This window comes from Ooceraea biroi, chromosome 14 (genome assembly GCF_003672135.1).
Source record: "Ooceraea biroi isolate clonal line C1 chromosome 14, Obir_v5.4, whole genome shotgun sequence".
In the NCBI taxonomy this organism is placed as follows: Eukaryota; Metazoa; Arthropoda; class Insecta; order Hymenoptera; family Formicidae; genus Ooceraea; species Ooceraea biroi.
This window is the reverse complement of record NC_039519.1, coordinates 871,430-885,370: the sequence shown is the minus strand read 5'-3', so window position 1 is coordinate 885,370 and position 13,941 is coordinate 871,430. Positions and strand designations below refer to the sequence as shown.

The following is a 13,941-nucleotide window of genomic DNA, read 5'->3' as shown; positions in this document are numbered from 1 at the left end:
TTCAGTTTAACCTTGCCTCCAGTTTTTTCATTTTTCCACTGGCATGTATAAAACAAGTACAATAAATCCCGATGCTCAAATTCTCTTTATTTAAAACGTTAAATACGAAAGCTGAGTTTTGAAGAAAAACGAATAGTTTAATATTAGAGAGGTAATAATAATAAGATTTTAACCGAGACGTAATTTGAAATAAGATTTAGAGGATTCTGGAAGCTCTTGCAACAATGCGCATATCGCTGTGTCTTCTCTTATCTTCTGAAAATAATAACAATCTGCGACAACGTCGTAAATGGGCCGACAATTACATAAGAGGAAAGAATTTTGTAGAGAATTCCGCCTCTCCATTTTCTTTCGTTCTTTGTATTTCTCTTCTGGAGAAGCGCTTTTCCAGTGCCCAGCCAAAAAGCATGGAGAGTTCAGTTACATCATTTTACAAGATTACGCGCTCAGCGGTTGGGAGGGTGGTGTTCTCACGCGAAAAGTGCGCTCAAAGGGCTCGAGCGTGTGAGAGCGGGGTTGAGGAACACTAGAGCGATGAGAACTCATTAATCCCGTACCTTGCTGGATAAATGCTAATTCTTCGAACTTTCTTATTTCTGTTTATCACTCTGCGCGTAAATGGTGAAAAGCGCGACTTTCTTTCAGCCGTGCCGATGAACGAAAGTTGTATTCGCCAAGTGACGTGGACGAAGAGCGTGACGTGGGGTGAGGACGATTAAATGCTAATAATTGCAGGACTATTCGTCGACGGAATCACTGTTATCGGCAACTTTGACGCGTTAATTTCTCCGACATTGAGGCAGTCCATGCGGTCCGCGATCGAAATCGACTCGCAAATAGTCGTTATAATCGTATAAATTTTGTCACGATCGTTCGAGACCGTAGCCACAGCAATAAACGAGGTATCACGAATCTGGGGAATAATGCGAGGGACGTCGAGGAGAGGTCGAACAGTTTAAGGGGGAGACTGCTTTAGAACATGAAAATAAGTATATTTTGAGAATTTTTTGGAGAAACTATACAGCGGATCATTATAAAACTTTGATGCATTTATTAGTACATGTTTAAAGATAAAAAAATTATTTTTGATTTGAATATATCGCTGTGTAGGTCGTCCTGGAGAATCTTAGTGCAGCCGCGTCATTGCAAATTGTGAGCATTCTCTGCCTCCAAATTTCATCCAAACTGAAAAATTGAAATATTTTCGTTTTACGAATTCCCATCGTCGATGAACCCCATATTCATAAAACATTAAGTTAAACAATTACTTTTGCATTGAAAAAGTTCAAAAACTTTGCCTGAAATCGTACTTTTGTGTTCTAAGCTCCAATTTTGACTTTTCACTTTTTCTTCCTCTTTGGTTCATCGACGATGGGTTATAATAACGAGAATTTTCAATTTTCAGTTTGGACGAAATTTGGAGGCAGAGAATGCTCACCAATTTCATGCCGGCTGCACTAAATTGCCTCCAGGACGACCCTCAAACGATTCATCAATAAAAATAATTTTTTATCTTCAAACATACTAATAAATGCATAAAACTGTCATTATATGTACATGTTTAAGATAAAAAATTATTTTTGATTTGAATATATCGCTTGTAGAGGTCGTCCTGGAGAAATCTTAGTGCAGCCGCGTCGGGCATTGCAAATTGGTGACATTCTCCTGCCTCCAAATTTCGTCTAAACTGAAAAATTGAAATATTTTCTCGTTATTTATGAATTCCATCATCTCGATGAACCAAAGAGAAGAAAAAGTTGAAAAGTGCAAAATGTGGACTTAGCACAAGTATTTGTAAAAGTTTTGAACTTTCATCAAAAATAATTGTTTAATAATGTTTTATGAATATGAAAGGTTCATCGACGATGGGAATTCAGTAAATAACGAGAAAATATTTCAACATTTTTAGTTTGGATTGGAGCGAGAATGCTCACAATTTACAATGTCCGCTACTAAGATATGCAGGACACCAGTAAAAACGTATGCATGGGTGTACACGAAAAAGGAAATCCGATGGAATTTGATAACAAAGATCGTAATTGAGAGCATTGTTTTAAACTATTTATTTAATTTCTTTGTTTTTACGATGCAATAAGCTGCATTGGAAATTTGCATTGTTACAAATAATCACTACAGAACTTGAGAAAAATTGTGTTCACGAATGTTTAAAGTTTTCCTTCGCTTTCAGTCATTAATGAAAATACAATTATCAAGTTTAATTTTTCTCATTCATTCCCTCAATTGATCTGCTATCGTCGTGCTCACTTAGGGAAATCACTGTTTGCTTTATTTTTGCGATATTCTAACTGACCTGACCCGTTCCACCGATCATCTATAACATTTCACAACTCGCAAATTACACCCCGAAATTACCTCCTTCATTAACCCCGTGCCTGATTACTCAAGATAACTTGGACGCTCTCCACGCCCGGAAATTTATTAACTCGGGTTAAATCCACTTTGGTCAGGTTTCTATGTCAAGTGGATTTTAAACTAGAATGCTCAATATTTTTAACACGAGCTCATTTCTTTCTTTCATTATATATATTTAGAACTAGAAAATATGCAATATAATACAGGGTGTCCCGGTTTTTAACCGACAAACTGCGGGGAGCATATTCTACTAGTGGAAATAAGAAAAAATTCTTATATCGAGTTTGCTTAGAAATGCTTCATTACAAAGTTATAAACCAATATTGAAAAAGAAATATGAGATAAGTAACAACGGATTTTTTCACAAAAAAAAAATTATCTACGCAATGATTTAGTGACGCATTTCAAAATGTTGTCCTTGCACATCGATACAAGCTAGACACCGACGTAGTACAGAATTTGTTACGGTACGACATTCCTGAAAATTTTTGTTGCATCTCAGTGACTGAATTAGTAATTCCTTGCTTTAAATCTATCTGTACTGGCATTAAATTGCCTCCAAATTTCGTCCAAACTGAAAAATTGAAATATGTTCTCGTTATTTATGAATTCCCATCGTCGATGAACCAAAGAGGGAAGAAAAAAGTTGAAAAGTGCCAAAATGGTGGAGCTTAGAACACAAAAGTACGATTTTCAGGCAAAGTTTTTGAACTTTTTCATGCAAAAGTAATTGTTTAACTTAATGTTTTTATGAATATGAAAGGTTCATCGACGATGGGAATTCGTAAATAACGAGAAAATATTTCAATTTTTCAGTTTGGATGAAATTTGGAGGCAGGAGAATGCTCACCAATTTGCAATGCCGGCGACGCGGCTGCACTAAGATTTCTCCAGGACGACCTCTACAAGCGATATATTCAAATCAAAAAATAATTTTTGTTATCTTTAAACATGTACTAATAAATGCATCAAAGTTTTATAATGATCCGCTGTATAGTTTCTCCAAAAACAATTCGTAAAATATACCTTATTTTCAGCGTTCTAAAGCAGGCTCCCCCCTTAAACTGTTCGACCTCTCCCTCGACGTCACCCTCGCATTATTCCCTCGTGATTCGTGATACCTCGTTTATTGTTGCGTGGTACTATCTCGGTGAACGATCGTGACAAAATCTATACGATTATAACGATCATTTGCGAGTCGATTCGCGATCGCGACCGCATGGTACCGCTCAATGTCGGAGAAATTAACGCGTCAAAGTTGCCGATAACAGTGATTCCGTCGACGAATAGTCCCGTAATTATTAGCATTTAATCGTCCTCTCACCCCACGTCACGTTCCTCTTTCCGTCACCGTCACTTGGCGAATGACAACTTTCGTTCATCGGCACGGCTGAAAGAAAGTCGGCTGCTTTTCACCATTTACGCGCAGAGTGGATAACGAAGAAATAAGAAAGTTCGGACGAATTAGCATTTATCCAGCGCCAAGGTACGGGATTAATGAGTTCCCATCGTCGCATAGTGCTCCCTCAACCCCCGCTCTCACTGCTCGAGCCCTTTGAGCGCACTTTTTCGGTGAGCAACACCACCCTCCCAACCCCTGGTTATAGCGCGTAATCTTGTAAAATACGATGTAACTGAACTCTCTCCCATGCTTTTTCTGGCTGCGCATCGGAAAAGCGCTTCTCCAGCGAAGAGAAATACAAAGAACGAAAGAAACAATGGAGAGGCGGAATTTCTCTACAAAATTCTTTTCCTCTCTTACGTAATTGTCGGCCCATTTACGACGTTGTCGCAGATTGTTATTATTTTCAATGAAGATAAGAGAAGACACGGAAAGTCAGGATTAATGCTCATTGTTGCAAGAGCTTCCAGAATCCTCTAAATCTTATTTCAAATTACGTCTCGGTTAAAATCTTTATTATTATTATCTCTACCGTACATATTAAACTATTCGTTTTTCTTCAAAACTCAGTCTTCGTATTTAACGTTTTAAATAAAAGAGAATTTTGAGCATCGGGATTTTTATTGTACTTGTTTTATATACGCGTCGAAAAGGAAATGAAAAAAAACTGGAGGCGGGTGTGTAAACCGAACAGTAAAAACGTATGCATGGGTGTACACGAAAAAGGAAATCCGATGGAATTTGATAACAAAGATCGTAATTGAGAGCATTGTTTTAAACTATTTATTTAATTTCTTTGTTTTTACGATGCAATAAGCTGCATTGGAAATTTGCATTGTTACAAATAATCACTACAGAACTTTAGAAAAAATTGTGTTCACGAATGTTTAAAGTTTTCCTTCGCTTTCAGTCATTAATGAAAATACAATTATCAAGTTTAATTTTTCTCATTCATTCCCTCAATTGATCTGCTATCGTCGTGCTCACTTAGGGAAATCAGTCTTAGTTGCTTTATTTTTGCGATATTCTAACTGACCTGACCCGTTCCACCGAATCATCTATAACATTTCACAACTCGCAAATTACACCCCGAAATTACCTCCTTCATTAACCCCGTGCCTGATTACTCAAGATAACTTGGACGCTCTCCACGCCCGGAAATTTATAACTCGGGTTAAAATCCACTCTTGGGTCAGGTTTCTATGTCAAGTGGATTTTAAACGTAGAATGCTCAATATTTTTAACACGAGCTCATTTCTTTCTTTCATTATATATATTTAGAACTAGAAAATATGCAATATATACAGGGTGTCCCGGGTTTTAACCGACAAACTGCGGGAGCATATTCTACTAGTGGAAATAAGAAAAAATTCTTATATCGAGTTTGCTTAGAAATGCTTCATTACAAAGTTATAAACCAATATTGAAAAGAAATATGAGATAAGTAACAACGGATTTTTTCACAAAAATATAAATTATCTACGCAATGATTTAGTGACGCATTTCAAAATGTTGTCCTTGCACATCGATACAAGCTAGACACCGACGTAGTACAGAATTTGTTACGGTACGACATTCCTGAAAATTTTGTTGCATCTCAGTGACTGAATTAGTAATTCCTTGCTTTAAATCTATCTGGTACTCTCCTGTTAGGAAATCTGCGTTGATACTCTCGTACGGCAGCTCGTGCATTTCCGTCACAGAATCCGTACACGAAATGAATATCGGTGTATTCCTCATTTGAAAACACTTTTGGCATTCTGATAGTAATTGCTAGTTCTCACGACGATTGAAATCTAACAGCTACGGTTGTGAAAGTAATAATCATACTGAATCGTTTCAACATAGTGAACATGAATACATGTGAATCACGTAACATAAACATCTTCGACCTTCCAAATTCTACACTATGTTCCGTTGTTACTTATCTCATATTTCTTTTCAATATTGGTTTATAATATTCATATTAATTAATCAGTATGTATATATATACAGGGTGTCCCGGGTTTTAACCGACAAACTGCGAGAGCATATTCTACTAGTGGAAATAAGAAAAAATTCTTATATCGAGTTTGCTTAGAAATGCTTCATTACAAAGTTATAAACCAATATTGAAAAGAAATATGAGATAAGTAACAACGGATTTTTCACAAAAATAAAAATTATCTACGCAATGATTTAGTGACGCATTTCAAAATGTTGTCCTTGCACATCGATACAAGCTAGACATCGACGTAGTACAGAATTTGTTACAGTACGACATTCCTGAAAATTTTGTTGCGTCTCAGTAACTAAATTAGTAATTCGTTGCTTTAAATCTATCTGGTACTCTCCTGTTAGGAAATCTACGTTGATACTCTCGTACGGCAGCTCGTGCATGTCCGTCACAGAATCCGTACACGAAATGAATATCGGTGTATTCCTCATTTGAAAACACTTTTGGCATTCTGATAGTAATTGCTAGTTGACACGACGATTGAAATCTAACAGCTGCTGTTGTGAAAGTAACAATCATACTGAATCGTTTCAATATAGTGAACATGAATGCATGTGAATACACGTAACATAAACATCTTCGACCTTCCAAATTCTACACTATGTTCCGTTGTTACTTATCTCATATTTCTTTTCAATATTGGTTTATAATATTCATATTAATTAATCATTATGTATATATATACAGGGTGTCCCGGGTTTTAACCGACAAACTGCGGGAGCATATTCTACTAGTGGAAATAAGAAAAAATTCTTATATCGAGTTTGCTTAGAAATGCTTCATTACAAAGTTATAAACCAATATTGAAAAGAAATATGAGATAAGTAACAACGGATTACGTAATTGCAAATGGGTATTACTAAACACAAAACTATTTGGTACTCTCCTGTTAGGAAATCTACGTTGATACTCTCGTACGGCAGCTCGTGCATTTCCGTCACAGAATCCGTACACGAAATGAATATCGGTGTATTCCTCATTTGAAAACACTTTTGGCATTCTGATAGTAATTGCTAGTTGACACGACGATTGAAATCTAACAGCTACTGTTGTGAAAGTAACAATCATACTGAATCGTTTCAACATAGTGAACATGAATACATGTGAATACACGTAACATAAACATCTTCGACCTTCCAAATTCTACACTATGTTCCGTTGTTACTTATCTCATATTTCTTTTCAATATTGGTTTATAATATTCATATTAATTAATCATTATGTATATATATACAGGGGTGTCCCGGGTTTTAACCGACAAACCGCGGGAGCATATTCTACTAGTGGAAATAAGAAAAAATTCTTATATTGAGTTTGCTTAGAAATGCTTCATTACAAAGTTATAAACCAATATTGAAAAGAAATATGAGATAAGTAACAACGGATTTTTTCACAAAAATAAAAATTATCTACGCAATGATTTAGTGACGCATTTCAAAATGTTGTCCTTGCACATCGATACAAGCTAGACGCCGACGTAGTACAGAATTTCTTACAGTACGACATTCCTGAAAATTTTGTTGCATCTCAGTAACTGAATTAGTAATTCGTTGCTTTAAATCTATCTGGTACTCTCCTGTTAGGAAATCTACGTTGATACTCTCGTACGGCAGCTCGTGCATGTCCGTCACAGAATCCGTACACGAAATGAATATCGGTGTATTCCTCATTTAAAAACACTTTTGGCATTCTGATAGTAATTGCTAGTTGACACGACGATTGAAATCTAACAGCTACTGTTGTGAAAGTAACAATCATACTGAATCGTTTCAACATAGTGAACATGAATGCATGTGAATACACGTAACATAAACATCTTCGACCTTCCAAATTCTACACTATGTTCCGTTGTTACTTATCTCATATTTCTTTTCAATATTGGTTTATAATATTCATATTAATTAATCATTATGTATATATATACAGGGTGTCTCGGGTTTTAACCGACAAACTGCGGGAGCATATTCTACTAGTGGAAATAAGAAAACTTTCTTATATCGAGTTTGCTTAGAAATGCTTTATTACAAAGTTATAAACCAATATTGAAAAGAAATATGAGATAAGTAACAACGGATTTTTTCACAAAAATAAAAATTATCTACGCAATGATTTAGTGACGCATTTCAAAATGTTGTCCTTGCACATCGATACAAGCTAGACACCGACGTAGTACAGAATTTGTTACAGTACGACATTCCTGAAAATTTTGTTGCATCTCAGTGACTGAATTAGTAATTCGTTGCTTTAAATCTATCTGGTACTCTCCTGTTAGGAAATCTACGTTGATACTCTCGTACGGCAGCTCGTGCATTTCCGTCACAGAATCCGTACACGAAATGAATATCGGTGTATTCCTCATTTGAAAACACTTTTGGCATTCTGATAGTAATTGCTAGTTGACACGACGATTGAAATCTAACGGCTACTGTTGTGAAAGTAACAATCATACTGAATCGTTTCAACATAGTGAACATGAATACATGCGAATACACGTAACATAAACATCTTCGACCTTGCAAATTCTACACTATGTTCCGTTGTTACTTATCTCATATTTCTTTTCAATATTGGTTTATAACTTTGTAATAAAGCATTTCTAAGCAAACTCGATATAAGAATTTTTTCTTATTTCCACTAGTAGAATATGCTCCCGCAGTTTGTCGGTTAAAACCCGGAAACCCTGTATATGTACATATACGTATATATGTTTGTTAATAAGAGACAAGAATGAACACCTCACGAGTAAATTTATTCCACAATCGTTATGAAAACGTATTGTTTGCATTATTGATGATCATTTTAATACTTGTACTAAAGATAAAGAGAAATTTACGCGAGATTATTTATAATAAGATTTCGAGAGAGATTTTACTCGAAATAATACAAAATAAAATGTAGACAATGGCTTCAACTAACGTAATGTAAGCAGTGTATTAAATATTCATCGGTGCAAAAAAAGATAGTTATTTACTGCACTGCGCAAACGTTTCTTATAAAAGAATAAGAGATACATTGGACGATAGCGCTCTTCTCTCAAGATATTAAATGTTTTATGAAACATTTTTTAATAAAAAGTTTCTTCAATACTACAAATATTAGCACATAGACCAAGTTATATTAATTAAACTTTGGTTTCATGAATACGATCTGTATAATTTTTCTTTCATGTATATCATTTCTTTTTCAAGTACACACATATGCACATCACACGCACATTGATTTTCTACTCCACTCTCATTCTACACTATATTACGCGGCAAACTCAAATATCCCCACTTTCTCTGTACACTGCTATACACACAAACGAATCCGAGTTTAATCTCACTTAAGAAAGAGCCAGCTAGAGTACAAGGAATCCAATTAAAAAGAGCCAACTGGATACATGGAAGAATATACACGTAGAAGAATCTTACATGTCCTACATATACGTGAGAACGAAATAATCTGCGTATATTTGCGCATATGGTACAGGCGTACGCGCAGTGGAAGGCCTGGAAAATAAAGGCGTGGAAATGTCAGTTTTATCCTGATGCACCGGAATTATTAACGCATTCAAATATGGGATGCTGCACATCGCAAGGATCAGCTCAGATCTAACTCTTTAACTGATGTAATTGTTGAAGAACCAGCACGTACAACACAGAGGAACACAAGGATATGACCTGGTAGCATAAGGAAAAACTTATGGATCCCTAGGGAGGGCTTACGTACAACTTTCATTGGGGTGAGGCGGGGGGGGGGGGGGAGGGGGTGGAAAATAATTCGTCAGTAAAGTGTATGCAGCGCCATGTTACGAGCGCGCGACGGTGTTACATCTCCAGGACGAAATTCGCGAAGCGTACGTAACAAAAGATTTTTCGAGGAGTCAAAAATATGTCTCTGTTATGAGAGAAAATGTGACGCTCGTTACTTCGATATGGAAATGTCGGAATAAAATTGTTGTTTAAAGTAACAATTTAATTTTGGCAGCGGATGAATGAATGAACGAGGGCAGTTACATTACCGCGAGCATACGCGATCCGAAACAGCAGCCTTGTGCGGAATTCGTTTGTAATGTGCATGCAAACATGTAGCACTTCAATTACGCATAAAATATTCTCTTTATACGCCAAAAGGGTACGGGTGGAATGTCACACGCAAAGAGTAATTGGATACGGAGCACTGGTAAATATGATCGATGATTCGACAGATTTCATAACAAACAATAAAATTCTTTGATATTTTGGCAATCTTGAAATACGCGCAAAAATATTAATATTAAAGTTCGAATTGAATACTTTATACAGGTTACACACACGAAGGCCTTAAAATCTTTGACTCAAACTAGGCATGATATTATGCATCCGTAGAAGAGGATGCATAATCATATAATCGATACAAGGAATAATAAATACTTAAAAACAAAACTATTTTCCAAAGAGAAATGAACTGTCCAATGAAGCGTGTGATAGACATTTCCCATAAATCTTGGCAAAAATTTGAACACGGAGGAGGCGGAAAATGCGGTAGACCGTCTTTCAGGGCTTACAGGCTTCACGTGAATTAATGCGATCCAGTCTATCCTGATCTACGACAAAATCTTGTTAGTACACCTCAGCGAACAACTGAAATTCGTATCTGCAACGACATTGCGAAGACAAACGTACGTAATTAAATGCTCACGTGAACGATATAACAAGCAGAAAACGGAGAAACGAGCGGAATATTTTCCGTGGTTTCCAAGTACCTCCTGAATTAATGATATTAGGCTGATTCTGGTTCGCGACGAGATTCAATTAATGCGGCTGATTGATCAGCTGAAACTCATCATAGGAGAACAGACGAGTACGGAACACATTCATGTCACGATGAATGTGGGATATTAAAAGTCACGTTCCTCCGTGGCAAATAACTTGCGCATTCCATGCGCATAATATCCACATTTATTGAGATTATGTAATATTACATAGAGCTGCATACATTCTTGAATACAAATTTCCGAATCGACTGATTCCGTGATTTACTTCTCTTCTCTTTGAAAAAATTTGATCAAATCTCACTTTTTTCACAATACCAAGATAATGGTACTTCCGCGTTGTGATAAAATTTCCCGATACTTCTGAATCAATTTATTATTAAATACTTGTAGTCGAATGCAGGTATCAATCATCAAGGTATCAAATATCTGGTTCTCTATCCTGTTATGTGCATTTCAATGGACATGAAATAAAATGTCGCCGAAAGAAATCAGAACTACCGCTCCATATAAATAAAAAAAGTCTCATCTACTTCGAGATTCAATTAATACACTCCAGCAATCATCCGTAGAAACGCATTGTATAATACAATTTGTATTGCAACGAATGGTCGTTCGTATCGGACGATATACAAAGTATATAATAAATACAAGGCTTAGGAATAACTTTTCGAACGGAACAACGAAAAAGTTCTTTTCACTAAAAAAAAAGTAATGTGCGATAATTGATTGCTATAAGTTATTGATTGCTATGTTTTAAAACTATAATAATCGTTAAAAATTTTTATAAATATTTTATACAGATTTTGCTTGTTATAAACTTGTTACAAATATTTACTATATATAATTGTTTATTCATTTCTGATATTTCGAATAAGTGCGGTAAAGTAAAATAAATAGATACACAATAAAATCGTTAGAAATTTTTATAAATATGTTATACATACTGTGTGCTTGTTATAAACTTGTTACGAATATTTTTTTATATGTGGTAGTTTATTGCTAGTTTCTGATATTGCATCAAATAAGTGAGATAAAGTAAAATAAACAGATATATAATAACAACAAACTGTGGCTAATGTTTATCTGGACTTGATAATGCATTTCCAAATAGTTTGGAAATGTGTTTTGTCTGCTCTTATTATTTTATATTTGATTACTATTATAATTAATTGTAATTCTAATTTAATTTAATCTTATATAACACTCATTACATATCAGTGTCATGTTAAAATAAATTTTAAGTTTTATTACACGAGTAATATTTGACTTGCGTAAATAATTTGTCAAGCAAGAAAGAATTAAACTTTTAATACATTTATAACATTTATATTATTATAAATATTGTATTATTATAATTTTTGCAAGTTGCTTTTATTTTTAATCATGATTCAGCAACTGTTTGTCTCGACTATTCGTGAGAATACGTCAGAAACTTTTTCATGCTATTTAGTTTCCAATAATGTCATAATACTCCCGCTATATTACCGTTTTTATACTTTTTGTGTTTTAATTTCAGATGCAGCCATGAAAAAGACGCTTGAAGACGTATGAGGCTCACGTCGACATAAAGCATACTTTCAGACAAAGGCTTCTCCGCGAAAAGCGACGTTATGGCGGCTTATAGTCGCCCGTACATAGCATTCAATACAACGTGGATATTCCTAAATAACGCAGTAAAAATTAAATAACGAAATAAAATAGACTCTTATTACTTTGTTTTGGAGACCGGTTTAACGGGATGACTGTGGTTAACGTTCGACGACCGATCGAATGTAATACAGATTCGGCAAAACTTGTTCTCGAAATAATCGATTGGCATTCGTGCCAATATCAATTTACGCTCACTGTCCGCTCCGACCACCCGTTTCATTCATTCAATTCTCGAACTTCTCAGACGCGCCTGGCACCACTGTGAAATAATTCACGCGCAGCTCGCGAAGGGATTAATTAATCGCCGGAGGCGGGCGCGTCCGTCCGTTCGCGGGCGAGCGTCATAAGGATTCCGCGGGAAAAAGGACGAAATCCCGGATTCGCGAGTTAAGCGGATTCGGCCGATCGGTCGATCCATGGGGCGTGTTCAATTAGCGGGAATGTCGGGGACGGGATCGGCGCGGCGTTGGGAAAATTTCGCCGCGTGAAATCTCGGGACGCCGTCTCCTCGAGATAACGACGCCCGCGCGCGGATAACCCCGTCCATCAGGCGAACGCGCCGAAAATAACTTCCAGCCAGGCCGGAAAAGGGGGAGGAAACCACCCTGCGGCACACAAGGGATCCAAGCCTGTCGTTCGCGTGGATCCACGACGTGGATCCGATCAATACACGACCGCAACGCGCCCACCGCGCTCTCGCGGATCCTCCTTGGGGGATCGCGCGGGTAACGGGAACTTACGTGTCGCGGCGCGACGTTGCTGGATCGGACCGCTGGATCGCGGCCTGGCGCGTCGCATCGCGCCGATTAAATCCCTTCAGACTCGGTCACGAGCCTATATTCCCGAGACTGCGTTGTCCGCACCGCCGCCAGCATCCGCATCACTCATCGGTCCATATCGGCTTGTTCGCGCGCCGCTTCTTCACTAATCCCCACCCATCCTTTGCATGGAGCGGAAAATGAACAAATTGCCGGACAGATCTGTCACCCGTCGAATGAATTAAAGATGCTCGGTGACGAGGAGAAAGCAGACGGATATGATCCCTTCGTACGTCAAGATTAAAAAAGCAACGTGCAACGTCGTGACGACGTGCGCGAGAAACGTCGGGGGTTGACGCGCGATCCGGACCGGAGCGCGGATTCGACGCCGATCTCGTCGGGAATTGCACTGGCCGGTTCGGCCCTTTACTCCGTGACGGAGGGGGTGGTGGCGTGCGAGAGAGCGAGTCACGGGGAAGGGATGAAACGGCTGGGAGGGAAAGGAGAGCGAGAGACAGGGCGCGGTGGGGACGGTGGGACCGGCGTGGGAGGACGGAGAAAAGCCGTCGGCGGAGAGCGGCAGGGGGGGCAATGGGAGAAAGGGGAGGATGAGGAATATATACCTAGCAGCATCTACAGTGCTGAAAACCACCGTGGTACATTTCGCGGAGCTCCCACGAGGGACGACGAGCAGTGGCGGCGGATGCTGTGACGGGGATACGGAGACACGCAGAGGGGAAGGGCGAGCGGGGAGAGACGGAGAAGGAAGAAAAAAACCGGGGTGCCGGAAGAGAGGGGAACGGGACGGAGCCGGTGGCCTCTAGGAAATTAAAACAAAAAGCATAGGGAGGCGCATCGTGTCGCTGGAAACGGACTCCTGCACACGCCAACGCGCTCCGTTCCTCTCTCTTTTTCTGTTTCCCTCTCCGTGTCTTTCTCTCTTTCTCTCCCTGTCGTATCACGTCGCACCTCATGCTGGTCCTTCTTCCGTCGCCGCTCGCATCGGTCTCCCTTCTTCGTTGGG

At 38.1% G+C, this 13,941-nt stretch overlaps 1 protein-coding gene across 1 annotated transcript in view; it reads right to left on the bottom strand.

The window, feature by feature from the left end:
- LOC105286206 overlaps positions 1–13,327 on the bottom strand; it is a 167,997-nt gene extending 154,670 nt beyond the window's left edge. The window contains exon 1 of the mRNA XM_026974830.1: positions 12,900–13,327. The gene's annotated coding sequence lies outside the window, so the exon portion shown is untranslated. The remainder of the gene's footprint in view (positions 1–12,899) is intronic.
- Positions 13,328–13,941: the final 614 nt, after the last annotated feature.